The 13,937-nt window shown below is 43.6% G+C and overlaps 2 non-coding genes across 2 annotated transcripts; both read left to right on the top strand.

Moving 5' to 3' along the window:
- The first annotated feature begins 12,043 nt into the window (after positions 1–12,043).
- Positions 12,044–12,114, top strand: trnag-gcc (transfer RNA glycine (anticodon GCC)). The gene has a single exon. It is a non-coding gene; the product is annotated as a tRNA-Gly (tRNA).
- A 559-nt stretch (positions 12,115–12,673) lies between these two features.
- Positions 12,674–12,747, top strand: trnai-aau (transfer RNA isoleucine (anticodon AAU)). Its single transcript has one exon. It is a non-coding gene; the product is annotated as a tRNA-Ile (tRNA).
- The last annotated feature ends 1,190 nt before the right edge of the window (positions 12,748–13,937 follow it).

The raw sequence follows: 13,937 nt of genomic DNA on the forward strand, positions 1-13,937 counted from the left end.
CCTGCAAGTTCCCGAGGAGGCCATAGTACAGCATGGTAACTTAACACTGTACGGTCTGGAACCAGACAACATAAGACCAAACTTGAGGTCATGGATGCCTTCAGGTGCCACACTATTGAATTGGATAGAAATCCAAGAAACAGTAAGCCCTGAAGAGGTACAGGTAGTTAGTTTGCTTTAATGGAACAAACCTCCAAACCACCCAAGCAGATACCCAACACAGGTGTTGTGGTTTATCGCGGGGCTGGGAACAGGAACTGTTGTTATTGTAACACTGCTGCTGGGAAGCTGGATCATGACTGACAGTGTACTCTGAATGCTGTACTCTTGCATCAAAATGTAATCTGGGTAGCATGAATGAGTCAAAGGTAGCATGTCAAAAGAAAGGAAGTGATTTCTTCCCAAATATGTACTACAGAGGTATCAGATATTGACAGTGAACTTCCTGATGTGTAATTCCTAGACTTAGATAATGTCTCCTACCGTGTTTATACATACTCCAGATGTTATTCATCCTGTTTGTATCCAACGCTGGTTCCGGTATGAATTCTCGAGGAGTAATGTGGACATTTAAGATTAATGTTCTAATGGCAAGGGACATCACTTAACTCTGTTTTGTTTTGAAGGCAACAACGCCTCAGGACCTCATGACCTTCAAAAAGGGGGGATATGTAGCGGCGAGGCTTATTAATAAGGCAGAATTAAGTGTTCTGAGCCTTCCCAAATGAGGCCCCATTTCTCTGTTCATCTCTGTGGTGCAGCCACAGAGAAACTGTTCTGCAGGGTGATTTAAGGTCCTAGGACAGCTCCCAAAGGGGGATGCACTTAGCTAAGCCTGGCTATCATGATCAATGGTCATCCATTGGCGCCTATCTGTCTAGGGAGTGCCAGTTGGACATCTGGACTGCATTACTAAGTGTCAGGACTAAGTGACTCATATCTCACCTTGATCAATCAATCAGGGACTGGTAGGGCCGAGTAACCCACGTGGGACTCTGATGCCCATGGAACTTTCAGCCAATCAATGAGCTGAAGTTCCTCCAGGTAAAAACAGGCAACACAGAGAGCCTGTGAGATTCAGTAAGATTCAGAAGGGAGGATTCAGAGGATTCTGTGGACAATTCTAAAGGGAATTCAAAGGAGAATTCCAGGGCAGGACGGCCCAGGAGCAGAAGGCTCCCAAGGGCAGGACATTCTCGCAGCGCGCCTCCTGACCATCCTGAGACTCAGCCCGGACAACCACGGAACGGCCAGTGTGTCCGAGTGCCAGAACTTTCCTTTGTTCTAAGAGTCTAGAGCGGAGGTTGCCAGAGAATAACCAGAGGATCCACCCGAGGTTAGCACCAGCAGCAGGCCTTGTGAACAGGTCGGAACTGTGGACAGCTGAATCACTATTCAGAACTAGCTCTTCATCAGAAACGAACCGGTCCTCTTCCTGACTTGCTGGGACCCACAGTCATCTTTTCTCCTGTGCACAAACTTTGCTAGTTAAAGCCAACAGTGAGCATCAGCAGTGCAGCGTCGCAAGCCGCACAGCACAGCCTGGCACGGAGCCAGAGAGCGCGGATTGGACAGCAACAGCCTGCAACTGTTTCTTTGTGCCCGCAGGAAGATCTGAATCCCCAAAGATTGGATGAGTATTCAACTTCAATGCATTACAGCTCGAGAATTCAATTGTTATCCCAACCAGTTGATATCAATTTAATTCCTAAGAGTTATGTACTTGTTTCAGTATCTAATGTAGAAGTTATAACCAAGTTCATTAACGAAACGGTCTTAATGAATGATATACTGAACGTATGTCCTCTTGATATGTGTAACACTTCGTAACTGACTGAATATATATCTTTTGTATTCTGATAACCCTCTTGATAAGATCTGTTAGGTTTACATGCATATTTTATGTATTAATAAATGTATCCTCGTGTATTAGTACCTGTGTGTGCACGTTGTTTGAGTTATGTCACATGGTTGGATTCTAAAGCTATCAAAAGAATCAACTTTGTGATTTACTGCTACAATTAATAATTGTCTCAGTAAATGCCCAAACCCTACAGAACTGGTGCCTTCAGAGACCCCCTACATTTAATTTTGCTATGGCAACATTACATATTTGGCGTCCCTGAGCCGGTTTTCTTACATGTGAAAATAACATTTTAGCATCATATTATTACATACAGGTCTCTAGCTTCAACACAGTGATATATATATATACTCAGTGATTTATTGGTACATGCCCAGGTCAATAATCAGAATGAGGATTTATTTCCAGACGGGCTACAGGTAGTGTTGTGAAATACTTCAACACACTGGATCGCAGATTTAGACCCCCTGCACTCTTACTCCTTAAATACCAACAAATGCAGATATGTAGCAATCATATTGTAGCGGACACTCATTTGCCTGTTTCACAAATGATCATATTTTACTAGAGATTCTGTTTGGGATACGGATGTGCATTCTGACAACAATCTCTTTCAAAAAATGATTTTACCTTATCGCAGCTTTGCCCTTCTTGCCTCTTTGGAAAATATCTCCATCTTGTGGTCGTTGTTGGTAATGTCTAGACAACATCTCCATCTTGTGGTCGTTGTTGGTAATGTCTTCTTATGCCCTTTTTTATTTTAATTCTCTATTAGTTGATTCTAGTATCTCTACAATGGAGCTGAAAATTTTCCAGAAAGTGGTTGCAAGCCCGATATCATGCGAAGAAACTTCAGGATTCGGGGATCAGTCAATGGATTTTCTTCAAAGTTGGATTTTTGCACTCTGTGGACCAAGAGATGTTGTTCTATAATGTTTTTTTTTTCAAATTTAAAAATATCATTTTTTCATGGAGCTTTGAATGGGATGGATTCACCCTCCTTTAGCCAGGACAGAGCTCCAGGAGCCTGGGTAGGATTCTAGCTTTCTCCCCTTGCAGGCACCTGGCATAGAAGACAATATTTTTTTCCTTAAAATCTTTTTTTTGTGTGTTCCTTGTTGTTCCAAACTTAATTTTAATCACTTTTAATTAGAGATTTTATTAAAAATAGTGCAATAAATGACTAATTTCACAAAAATTAATGTAATATAAAACGGATGTTTTCAACTTAATTGTAGTGTTTTAGAAACTAATATGTCTTCAAAAATGGTTGTTTTTCACTCCTATGAATGAAAACTGTTGTTATATGATGTTTTTTTTTCAAATTTTAAATGATCATTTTTTCATGGAGCTTTGAAGGGGATGGATTCACCTCCTTTAGCCAGGACAGAACTCCAGGAGCCTGGGTAGGATTCTAGCTTTCTCCCCTTGCAGGCACCTGGCACAGAAGACATCATTTTTTTCCTTAAAATCTTTTTTTTTTGTGTTCCTTGTTGCTCCAAACTTAATTCTATTCACTTTTAATTAGAGATTATATTAAAAATAGTGCAATACATGACTAATTTCACTAAAAATACTAAAAGTAATATAAAACGGATGTTTTTAACTTTATTGTAGTGTTTTAGAAACTAATATGTCTTCAAAAATGGTTATTTTTCACTCCTAGGAATGAAAGCTGTTGTTATATGATGTTTATTTTCAAATTTTGAAAAAGCAAAGGATTCTAGCTTTCTCCCCTTGCAGGCATCGGACACAGAGAACCTCATGGTTTTCCTAAAAATCATTTTTTATGTTCCCTGGTGTTCCAAATTTAGTTTTAATCAATTTTAATTTGTTATGTTACAAACAGGGTAATAAAGTCTTAATTGGACTATAACTAATGTCATATTGTCTGCTACAAAACTGATATTTTCAGCTCTATTGTAGAGATTCTAGAATCAACTAATAAAGAATTGAAATAAAAAAGGGCATAAGAAGACATTACCAACAACGACCACATGATGGAGATATTGTCTAGACATTACCAACAACGACCACAAGATGGAGATATTGTCTAAACATTACCAACAACGACCACAAGATGGAGATATTTTCCAAAGAGGCAAGAGGGGCAAGGCTGCGATAAGGTAAAATCATTTTTTGAAAGAGATTGTTGTCAGAATGCACATCCGTATCCCAAACAGAATCTCTAGTAAAATATGATCATTTGTGAAACAGGCAAATGAGTGTCCGCTACAATATGATTGCTACATATCTGCATTTGTTGGTATTTAAGGAGTAAGAGTGCAGGTTTAAACCTGCGATCCAGTGTGTTGAAGAATTTCACAACACTACCTCTAGCACATATGGAAATAAATCCTCATAATGATTATTGCCCTGGGCATGTACCAAAAAATCAGTGAGCATATATATATATATATCACTGGGTTGAAGCTAGAAACACAGAATAACTGCAAACACATCCTAAATACAGTGTTCCAGCACCTTTGAACTCATCCAGAACGTATCATTTCTTGAAAGGGATTGCTGTCCGAATGCACATCTGAATCCCAAACAGAATCTCTAGTAAAATACGATCATTTGTGAAACAGGCAAATGACTGTCTCAGGGGCCCATTTCTCATTGTCAGACACATGTATGCAATGCTTTCACTGTGCATTGAGCAATAGGGATCAAAAACACAGCAGGTAAGGTTAGAAGTCATGTTCTATGATCATTTCTTTCAGCATTAGGGACTAAATATACTAAACGTATGATGCTAAAATGTTATTTTTACATATATTAATGTAATAAATGATTGCTTATGCTTTATAAACAAATCTAATTATAATAAAAGCTTAAGTTTTGTATTTATCTTGTACCATAGAACATGATTTTCTTTGTATTTCAAGCCCACAAAGTGTCCAAATGATGCACCTTTGACCTCATCCAGAATGTATCATTTCTTGAAAGGGATTGCTGTCCGAATGCACATCTGAATCCCAAACAGAATCTCTAGTAAAATACGATCATTTGTGAAACAGGCAAATGACTGTCTCAGGGGCCCATTTCTCATTGTCAGACACATGTATGCAATGCTTTCACTGTGCATTGAGCAATAGGGATCAAAAACAGAATGGAAACAGACGTGGAAACCAACGAGGATGGGATTTGAACCCATGCGTGCAAAGCACAATGGACTAGCAATCCATCGCCTTAACCACTCGGCCACCTCGTCAACAAAACTGGGCTGTCCCAACTGGGTTGGCGCGCTCCAGATGATCTTTTTCTTTTTTTCCCTCGTACTCGAGGGTCATTTTCCTGTTCCACATGCGATTTCAACATTTTCCTTGGGAGATGTCAAGCCAGCAAGCCACTGCTGTGGTTCAGTGGCCAGCGTGGAGTTCAGTGGCCCTGTTGTACACAGAAAGCACATTGAGCTCCTTGGACATGAAAAGTTCCAGATAAAAGCCATTTGTCATCCTTTCTCTTGGTGTCGATGTTGCTATTGTATGTAAAGGTGGCAACTTGCTCAGCGAGCAGGCGGAGCACACACCGAATGCAGATGTGTCTGAGTGGTGTGTCCAAGTGGCTGCAAAAGGACAGCACTCCCGGGGCGCTGTGGCTTAGTTGGTTAAAGCACCTGTCTAGTAAACAGAAGACCCTGGGTCTGAATCCCAGTGGATAACCGCCTATGGCTAGACTTAATTAAATGCAAGTATTCATTTCCTGTCTTTAACACGACTTGTTTTTCTTAAAATGGATGCAACTTGCAAAACATGAAATACAAACCTTGCTAATCAGCGCTAGCAGCTGGCAAAAAAAAAAGAAGTCAGCAATGTTTTTTTTCTTTAACCTTAACCCTGCTAATGGAGAAGAGTTAAACGACCGAGTCTATGCAGCTTAGACGGTGCGCACGTCGGGTTCTTAGCTGAAAGGGTGGTAAATCACGCTCACCCCAGTCCTTAATCTTTTAAAGAGGATACAAAATTGAACCTAGTCGCCACATCACATACATCCTGTTCAATGATAAAAAGGTAACATCTATCCTCGCTCCAGAGTAAATCTCACGTTGAGGGCATATTTTTTTTTCACTTTACCGTGAATCGGGCTCGGCTGCACAGAGGAGAGAGCAGAGCAATGAGGTCACGGGGACAGGGGAGTCACACGCTGGCGGTTTGAATACGCGGAAGATCACTGAGGGATCCACAGTATATGGACCCTCCGTGAGCAATCAGTCCGCACTCCGGACTCTGAATCCTGCCATCCGAGTTAAGATCTCGGCAGAACCTGAAGCGCAGTTCCTTCTTAAAACGTAATCTGGTGAGCATTTCTAGAATCGTACTTGTATAGATGCAGCCTTTAATGTGTTGCTAGGTTAAAATTGATGACTTCTTGTATTTCAGTAGGCAACTGCCCTCTTGATTTCAGATTGAATTTCTTTATTACAGGGGCGCTTTTATGATGACAGAGTCATGTTCAGGTACTTTGCTTGATGGAGGAAGCTCATTTCGGACTCTGTGATCTGCTCACCTGGAAAGGTCTGCTGTACTACTACAAGAGAGAAGTAGAGTCTGGAAGAAGGGACAATTTTATGATGCTTTGGAAGGTAGTTTTTTTTTTCTTTGAAATCGAAATGAATCAGAATATCAGAGCAAAAGACAAACTCTTGGTTTGGTTTAAAGAGATATGGTTTTAAAACAGACAAAATGTAGAAAACAGGTGTTTCTCACTTTTGGAAAAGAATGGACCGGGGGTATTTTACTAGTTGCAGTGCTGAGCTCACCGGGTTGCAGTCCTGCAGTGTTGCACCAGGGTCAGTGGTGCAATGGATAACACGTCTGACTACGGATCAGGAGATTGTAGATTCGACTTCTGCCTGGCTCGGGTCGTTTTTAAACGCATCAGGCTACTCCCTAAGTAGCCTGTGCTACTTACTGTATTGTAATCGTACCCAGTAAGAGATTTCCTTCATGTAAATGAACTGCACCTGACAGCTTTAGAAAAACACCTGGGCTCAGTACGGTGCTGAGAGCTCAGCGTTGCTGTTGTTCTAATTAGCACGCACTGCATCGGCTATGAACCCGAACTTTTCAATTATTCCGATCAGTAAGTCAACACGTAGTCCACATGAAAGGTAGAAATATTCTCTTGTCTGTCTCTTGTTTGTATAGAACTGAATGTCCCTGACAATGTACTGTTAGTTTTAATTGAAGAACGGCATTTGTGTTCAAATATACCAGACAAGTTTACGTAACTGCTCATGCGACACTCAGTTGTAATTAGTCAAGAAATAAAGTCGAACAACAGCTGCGGGTTTGATTCTGAACGTATGAGATTGCAGCGCCTTTTACTTCCATTGACAAATGATAGAGATTCGAAGAGAGATCCTTCAGACCAACAAGCAAACCCACGGCTATTTCGGTTTTCTATCTAGGCAACGTTGGTGTCTGCAATAGCATACATGAAAGCGTGATGCAATTTCTGTGGCTACATTTGTTGCACATCATGCACAGTAAGAGTGTTTCTAACACCAAATAAAAAGTCAACAATTAGCGATCACGCCTTCTCCTCAGTTAACCCACTGAAACCCTTGCTGTTAACAGTTCTTTAATGCGTGCTTTACGAGCACCTACATATCGTGTCGGTTCTTTCAGCTTTATTCATTAGGTTTTCAAAGGCATAAGTAGAGCACCAGAGGTGCGAACGCAGAATGTGTGGTAATCTGAAGAACTGCTTTCCATGGCAGCGGGTCCAAGCGATTTAGCATTTTCATAGTACCGGGAAAGGAGAAGCGGCACGTTGCCTTTGCCGCGCAGGCACAAGGCGACGTGCGGCAGACGCCGGAGTCGGCAAGTTCCGAACCTGCGCGGGGAAGCCCCAACGCATTTCGAGTCCATCGCCTTAACCACTCGGCCATGACAAAAGCGAGCTCGCTGCCGCCGCATTCCTCCTATAATCTAACACGGAGTGCGAAGTCGCTGCGGAAACCTTTTTAAAGTCGCTCTCCGTTAAAAAAAAAATACCTTTCACAAGATTCGTGCCGGCAGACAGACATGCCTCAGAGGGTTTAAGGCTGGCTTCACGTTCAAATGATGAAGTCCCCCAGTCCGGATGTCAAAATGCAACTTTGGCAGACAGAAAAAACATCAACAAACCACAAATGTGGAAAAGGATTTTACAAGCTGCACCACACTGCACTTTCCAAAGCATTTACATTCGTGTTAGACGCAGGAATTGCCTTTGATTTGCGCGCTTACGAACGCCATGGAAAACGAAACAAAACTAAAGCCCTCAGCTCCTGCACTTGATTATAATGCCGTTACGTGTCGAAGCAGGAATTTACGTCATCCTACCACTGCAACACGGGGAATAGAGGGAAATGAGAACAATCTACGAATTGTCTCTAAACAGTCCCTACAGTTGTAAGACGCCTGGAAGCGTGCACCCCCATCATTAATCTTTGCGCATCTGTGCAAGGTAAACTCTGGAGCAGTCTCTGAAACGGCTCAAAGGAAACACGTGATTGATTCCATGTGCATCTGGGGTTCATTTCTTATTTACATTTAATTCAAGGGAAAGGCTTGGGTCAGTTTCAGACGGCCTCCAACAGCGAGATTCAAGCGTCCCACCTTCAGCCCAATCTGCGCCGCCAGAACGCCAATGGCTCCTCTGGTCTCCGGGGTGCGGTTGTGACTCTGTAACCTAAAGTGTTGGTGGCAGACAAATGGAGACTAACAGGTGATGTCCTAGGACATGACTACATTGTGACACTCGGTGGGGATGGTGACCATTGCTTGGAAAAGAGTGCGAGGCCCCTTTAGAAAAACATTTTGTTAATAGGCATTCTGCCTCAGCCTAAACACCTATAGCTTGCAAAGCACATGCTATTAGACAGGCACCTCTGCAAGACCTTAAGAGTCTCTTAAACTAGTGATAGAAAGGTGTTCCCAATAGGCGATGTTCGGCTTTCAAATCATCTCTCCGTGGAAGCGCCGAGATGCAGCTGTTTAAGGCTTAGAAGCAGCTGACTGTTTCACTACCTAGCTGATCACTGTCAGTCAGGGAGCTCAGAGGTGAAAAGCCTGTCTGAGAGACAATTCGTCGTCGATCAGTTCAATATGTTCCGTACCAGCTCGGCGCACCTGAGATCATCTTGGTAGCCGTGTAGCTCAGATGAGTGAGAGCGTGTGTGTGTGTACCACCGTGATTGGATGCCGGTCCTTCTCAGGTCACAGTAAACCTTCTGCTGCCTAACTTCCCTAATTTTGGGGATCCCTTTGAAAAAGCAAAGGAAAAAAAAACTGGCTCTCATCAGCGTGATTGACCCTCCCCAGTGTGCCCCAGTGGCCTAATGGCTAAGACACTGGCCTCCTAAAACAGCGATTGTGGGTTTGAGTCCCATCTGGGGTGCTCCTGTCCCATTTTGAGCGTACAAATGTCCTTGTGATTTGCAAAGCTACAACCCCACCTTACTCAGTGAGCGTCTCTGCTTTTCTCTCACATACAGTTGGGAGAAAAACTTTTGTAAACAGCCCTTTGGAATGATGTGGATTTCTGCATGAATGGCTCCTAACATGTGATCTTATCTTTATCTAAGTCATAATAATTAATAAAGAGAGTCTGATTTCACAAACAACACACGCCCAACATTTGACATTGCTGTTTCTTTATTGACCAAATGGTTTAAACAATCAAGGTCATTGATGGAAAAAGTATGTGAACCCTTATATTAAGGAGCTAGTGGAACCTCCTTTATGACAAAAACCTCAATCCCCACTTTCTGTAGCGGCTGGTCAGACCTGAGCAGCGGTTAGGAAGTATTTTGGCCTATTCCTCTATGCAAAACTGTTTCAGTTCATGTATATTTTTGGGATGTCTTGCGCTGAACGGCCTGCTTCAGATCACGCCACAGCACTTCAATGGGATTGGGGTCAGGACTCTTACTTGGCCATCCCAAAATATGGAATTTCTTCTGTTTCAGCCACTCTGTTGTTGATGTACTCCTTTGTTTTTGTCATGCTGCATGACCCAGCGTCTTTCGAGTTTTAGATCACAGGCAGACACCCTGACATTCTGCTGTAGAATTTCCTGATACATCTTGGAATTCATCGGTCCCTCGATGATTGCAAGCCGTACAGCCTCCGCCATGCTTCCCAGGTGGGATGAGGTTTTGGAGTTGGTATGCAGTGTTTTGTTATCTCCAAACATAACGCTGTGCACATTTACCAACAAGTTCAACTTTTGTCACGTCTGTCCACAGAACATTGTTCCAGGAGTTGCTGTGGAACATCCATGTGGTCTTTAGCAAACTTGAGAGGGGCAGTGGTGGTTTTTTTGGGGGGGAGAGCAGTGGTTTCCTCCGTGGTGACCTCGCATGATCACCACTCAGATTTCTGTTCAGATTTCTTCTTATGGTGGACTCATGGACACAGACGTAAGACAAAGTCAACCACCTGTTCGCTAGATCCCATACCCACTCAGCTAGTCAAAGATTCCCTCGAAGGACTGGCAGGACCTATAATTAGTATGATGAATGCATCGCTTGCGTCAGGCGTTGTACCTGATCAATTTAAGGTAGCGGTTGTTAGACCGCTCCTTAAGAAGTCAAATTTGGATCCACAAGTTCTTAACAACTACAGGCCTGTCTCAAAGGTCCCATTTCAATCTAAAAGTTTTGAGAGAATAGTTGTTGCCCAACGTCAATCGTATCTGGATTCAAATAATATACTTGAGAAATTTCAGTCTGGTTTCTGAAACAGCATTAACAAGAGCCTTAAATGATATTCTTTTAGCTACTGATGCGCGGAATGCAACAGTGCTAGGTTGCAACAGTGCTAGGAATGCAAACGTTAGGTTGCGCTTCTTCATGCTGCATGGTCGGCATGAGTGGAGCTTTTTAAACGTCTGTACTTAGTGCGCCTCATAAGAAATCGTTTGTCCCCGTTCAAAAGAGATTGTGCGATGTCCTGCAGCGTTCGCAAAGCAAACCTTTGACAGTTTGAAAAGAGGAATTTATTCTGCTTCCTGTGCGTGCAGTAGTTACAAAGTTGAACGTCTTTACACGATCTGCTGCAGTTTTCAGTGGGCGGGCTTTGTCAGATGGCTTGGAAAAACGCACTGTGTTTCGGCTCGGGAAACATCATGAGCAGTGTCCTGCATGTTTTCTGTGTATAGCTGTCTTTTAACGCATACAGAATTCATTCGAAATCATTGATTTCTCCAATTAACAAAGGTCCCTTAAAGGATGAGTCAAAGTAACGTCTAATCGGATTAGTTTCCTTAGAGCTGGTTTAGAGTTTGCTCAAGAGTTTACCTTTCACAGACGCGCAAAGAAGAATGTTGGGGGTGCACGCTTCAAGGCGCCTTACAGCTGTAGGGAGTGATTCGAGACGATTCGTGGCGTGTGCTCGTTCCCATATACCGTACACCCCGGGGTGCAGTGCTAGGATGACGTATAATACCGCTTGGGCAAGTAACGGCGTTATACGCAAGTGCGGGACGTGAGGGTTTTCGTTTGTTCGTTTTGTTTTGCTCTGCTTTGCTTTGTTTTGCTTTCCATCGCGTTGGTAAGAGCGTAAATAAAAAGGCGATTCCTGCGTCTACCACTAATGTAAGAGCTATTTCAAGTGCGACGTGGTGCGGCTTTTCAAATGCTTGTGGGCATTTCTCTGTTGTTGATTCTTTTTTTGTGTGTAACAAAGTGGCATTTTCATGTCCGGACGGGGAGACTTTATCATTCCGACATGAAGCCACCCTTAAGTCCTCTGAGGCGTGTCTGTCTGCAAGGCTTGTATTTTGGAAATGTTTTTTTGAAACGGAGAACGACTTTGAAATAGGCTTCCGCCGGCGCCTTGCGATCCAGGTAAGATTGTAGCAAGAACGCAGCGGCAGTGGGGCTTGCTGTAGTCGTGGCCGAGTGGTTAAGGCGATGGACTAGAAAACCATTGGGGTCTCCCCGCGCAGGTTCGAATCCTGCCGACTACGTTATCCGCCTCCAGTCGGTGTGTTTCGGCGCAAGCAAAGAAGCGCGCCTCTTTGCTGTTCCTGGTGGTTTTAAAACGCCCAATCGCTTGTACCCGCTGCCTTGGAAATAAGTTCTTCAGCGTCCGCGAATGGCATTTTGCAGCTGGAAGCAGATGTCGACGCGTTTTGCACAGAGCACCAAAAAAGCGTCTTTTTTGAAGGCCCAGGCACTGAGCATTGGTGGTTCAGTGGTAGAATTCTCGCCTGCCACGCGGGAGGCTCGGGTTCGATTCCCGGCCAATGCAGTGGCTTTTGCAGCGAGCGGCTCCATCACTTGCATCCCCTTGCAACTCGCAACTCAAAAAACCCACTGAAGCTAAGCAGGTGTGAGCCAGGTCAGTACCTGGATGAGGGTGAGCTACAGGGAAAAACAAAGCTTCCAGCTGGAAGCGGTGTTAATGGTGCCGGCAGTGGGGCGCTCACCCTGAGGTCTGTGCGGGTCCCAATGCCCCAGTATAGTGACGGAGATGCTGTGTTGTAAAAGGGCGCTGTCTTTTGGATGAGATGTAAAACCGAGGTCACAGCGCTCTGTGGTCATTCAAAATGACCACCAAAACCTTTGACAAAAGCTCTTGGTAATTGATGGTCTTCAATAATGCTTCTCCTTTAGGTACATTTTAAATCAGCTGAAAAATGCTGTGAAATGGGGGGGCACTTCAGGCCAGTGTAGGATTTGGGTTACAAGAACCATGAAACTGCACGAGAAAGCCCGTACACTGAATTACACGGCTTTCTATTCAAAGGAGGACAAAAGAAATTCCCTGAGTTCGATTTTTTGCAGCACAGAGAGGAGCACTGTCGTGAGGCCGGTTAGCTCAGTTGGTACGAGCGTGGTGCTAATAACGCCAAGGTCACGGGTTTGAGCCCCGTACTGGCCAGGTCCTTTTCTCCTCTCTTACCAAAGCTGTTAGGTTCCTTTCCGTGGTGAGAGGGGTTGTCATGCAACGCTGCCACATAGTGCCGACAGACAAGAGTGTTGCGGGAGAAGAGAAAAGTGTTTGAAGATTTAAGAGTGTCTTAGGTGGAGCCAAAATCAAGTGTCACAAATACAAGTGGGAGGATTTCCAATGTTTAATATGGTAAAAATAAGCGGAAGTTATCTGCCGGTCCGGCACAGTCTGCCATGCTTTTGTCATATACTGTAAAGTGGTGTCGAACTGGGTGTCGAACTGGAGCCTCACCATTTGCATATGTGAGGCTCCAGTTATACATCGAGTGTCACATTAAATGACAAAAATGAAGAGAGTTAAAGCAGCTGGAGAGGTTTTCTTACAACTTTTGAGCTGACAGTTTTGGAAAATGTTTCCTTCACGCTGCACTGTACAACATAGGCAGCCAAGAGTCTCCAAAACAAAACAGAATTGACAGATAGGAGAAAATTCCCACTCATCCTGAAGTTCCCAAAATCCAGCACTGAGCGTAAACAAAGTGTCTAAGTAGCGTGGGAATGCTAACCCTAACCCTAGCTGGAGTTTGAGCAATCCAGCACTGAGCGTAAAAAGATGAGTCAAAGTAACGTCTAATCGGATTAGTTTCCTTAGAGCTGGTTCAGAGTCTGCTCAAGAGTTTACCTTTCATACATGCGCAAAGAAGAATGTTGGGGGTGCACGCTTCAAGGCGCCTTACAGCTGTAGGGAGTGATTCGAGATGATTCGTGGCGTGTGCTCGTTCCCATATACCGTACGCCCCGGGGTGCAGTGCTAGGATGATGTACAATACCGCTTGGGCACGTAACGGCGTTATACGCAAGGTTTTCGTTTGTTCGTTTTGTTTTGCTCTGCTTTGCTTTGTTTTGCTTTCCATCGCGTTGGTAAGAGCGTAAATAAAAAGGCGATTCCTGCGTCTACCACTAATGTAAGAGCTATTTCAAGTGCGTCGTGGTGCGGCTTTTCAAATGCTTGTGGGCATTTCTCTGTTGTTGATTCTTTTTTTGTGTGTAACAAAGTGGCATTTTCATGTCCGGACGGGGAGACTTTATCATTCCGACATGAAGCCACCCTTAAGTCCTCTGAGGCGTGTCTGTCTGCAAGGCTTGTATTTTGGAAATGTTTTTTTGAAACGGAGAACG

This window comes from Lepisosteus oculatus, unplaced genomic scaffold (assembly GCF_040954835.1).
Source record: "Lepisosteus oculatus isolate fLepOcu1 unplaced genomic scaffold, fLepOcu1.hap2 HAP2_SCAFFOLD_64, whole genome shotgun sequence".
Taxonomy (NCBI): Eukaryota; Metazoa; Chordata; class Actinopteri; order Semionotiformes; family Lepisosteidae; genus Lepisosteus; species Lepisosteus oculatus.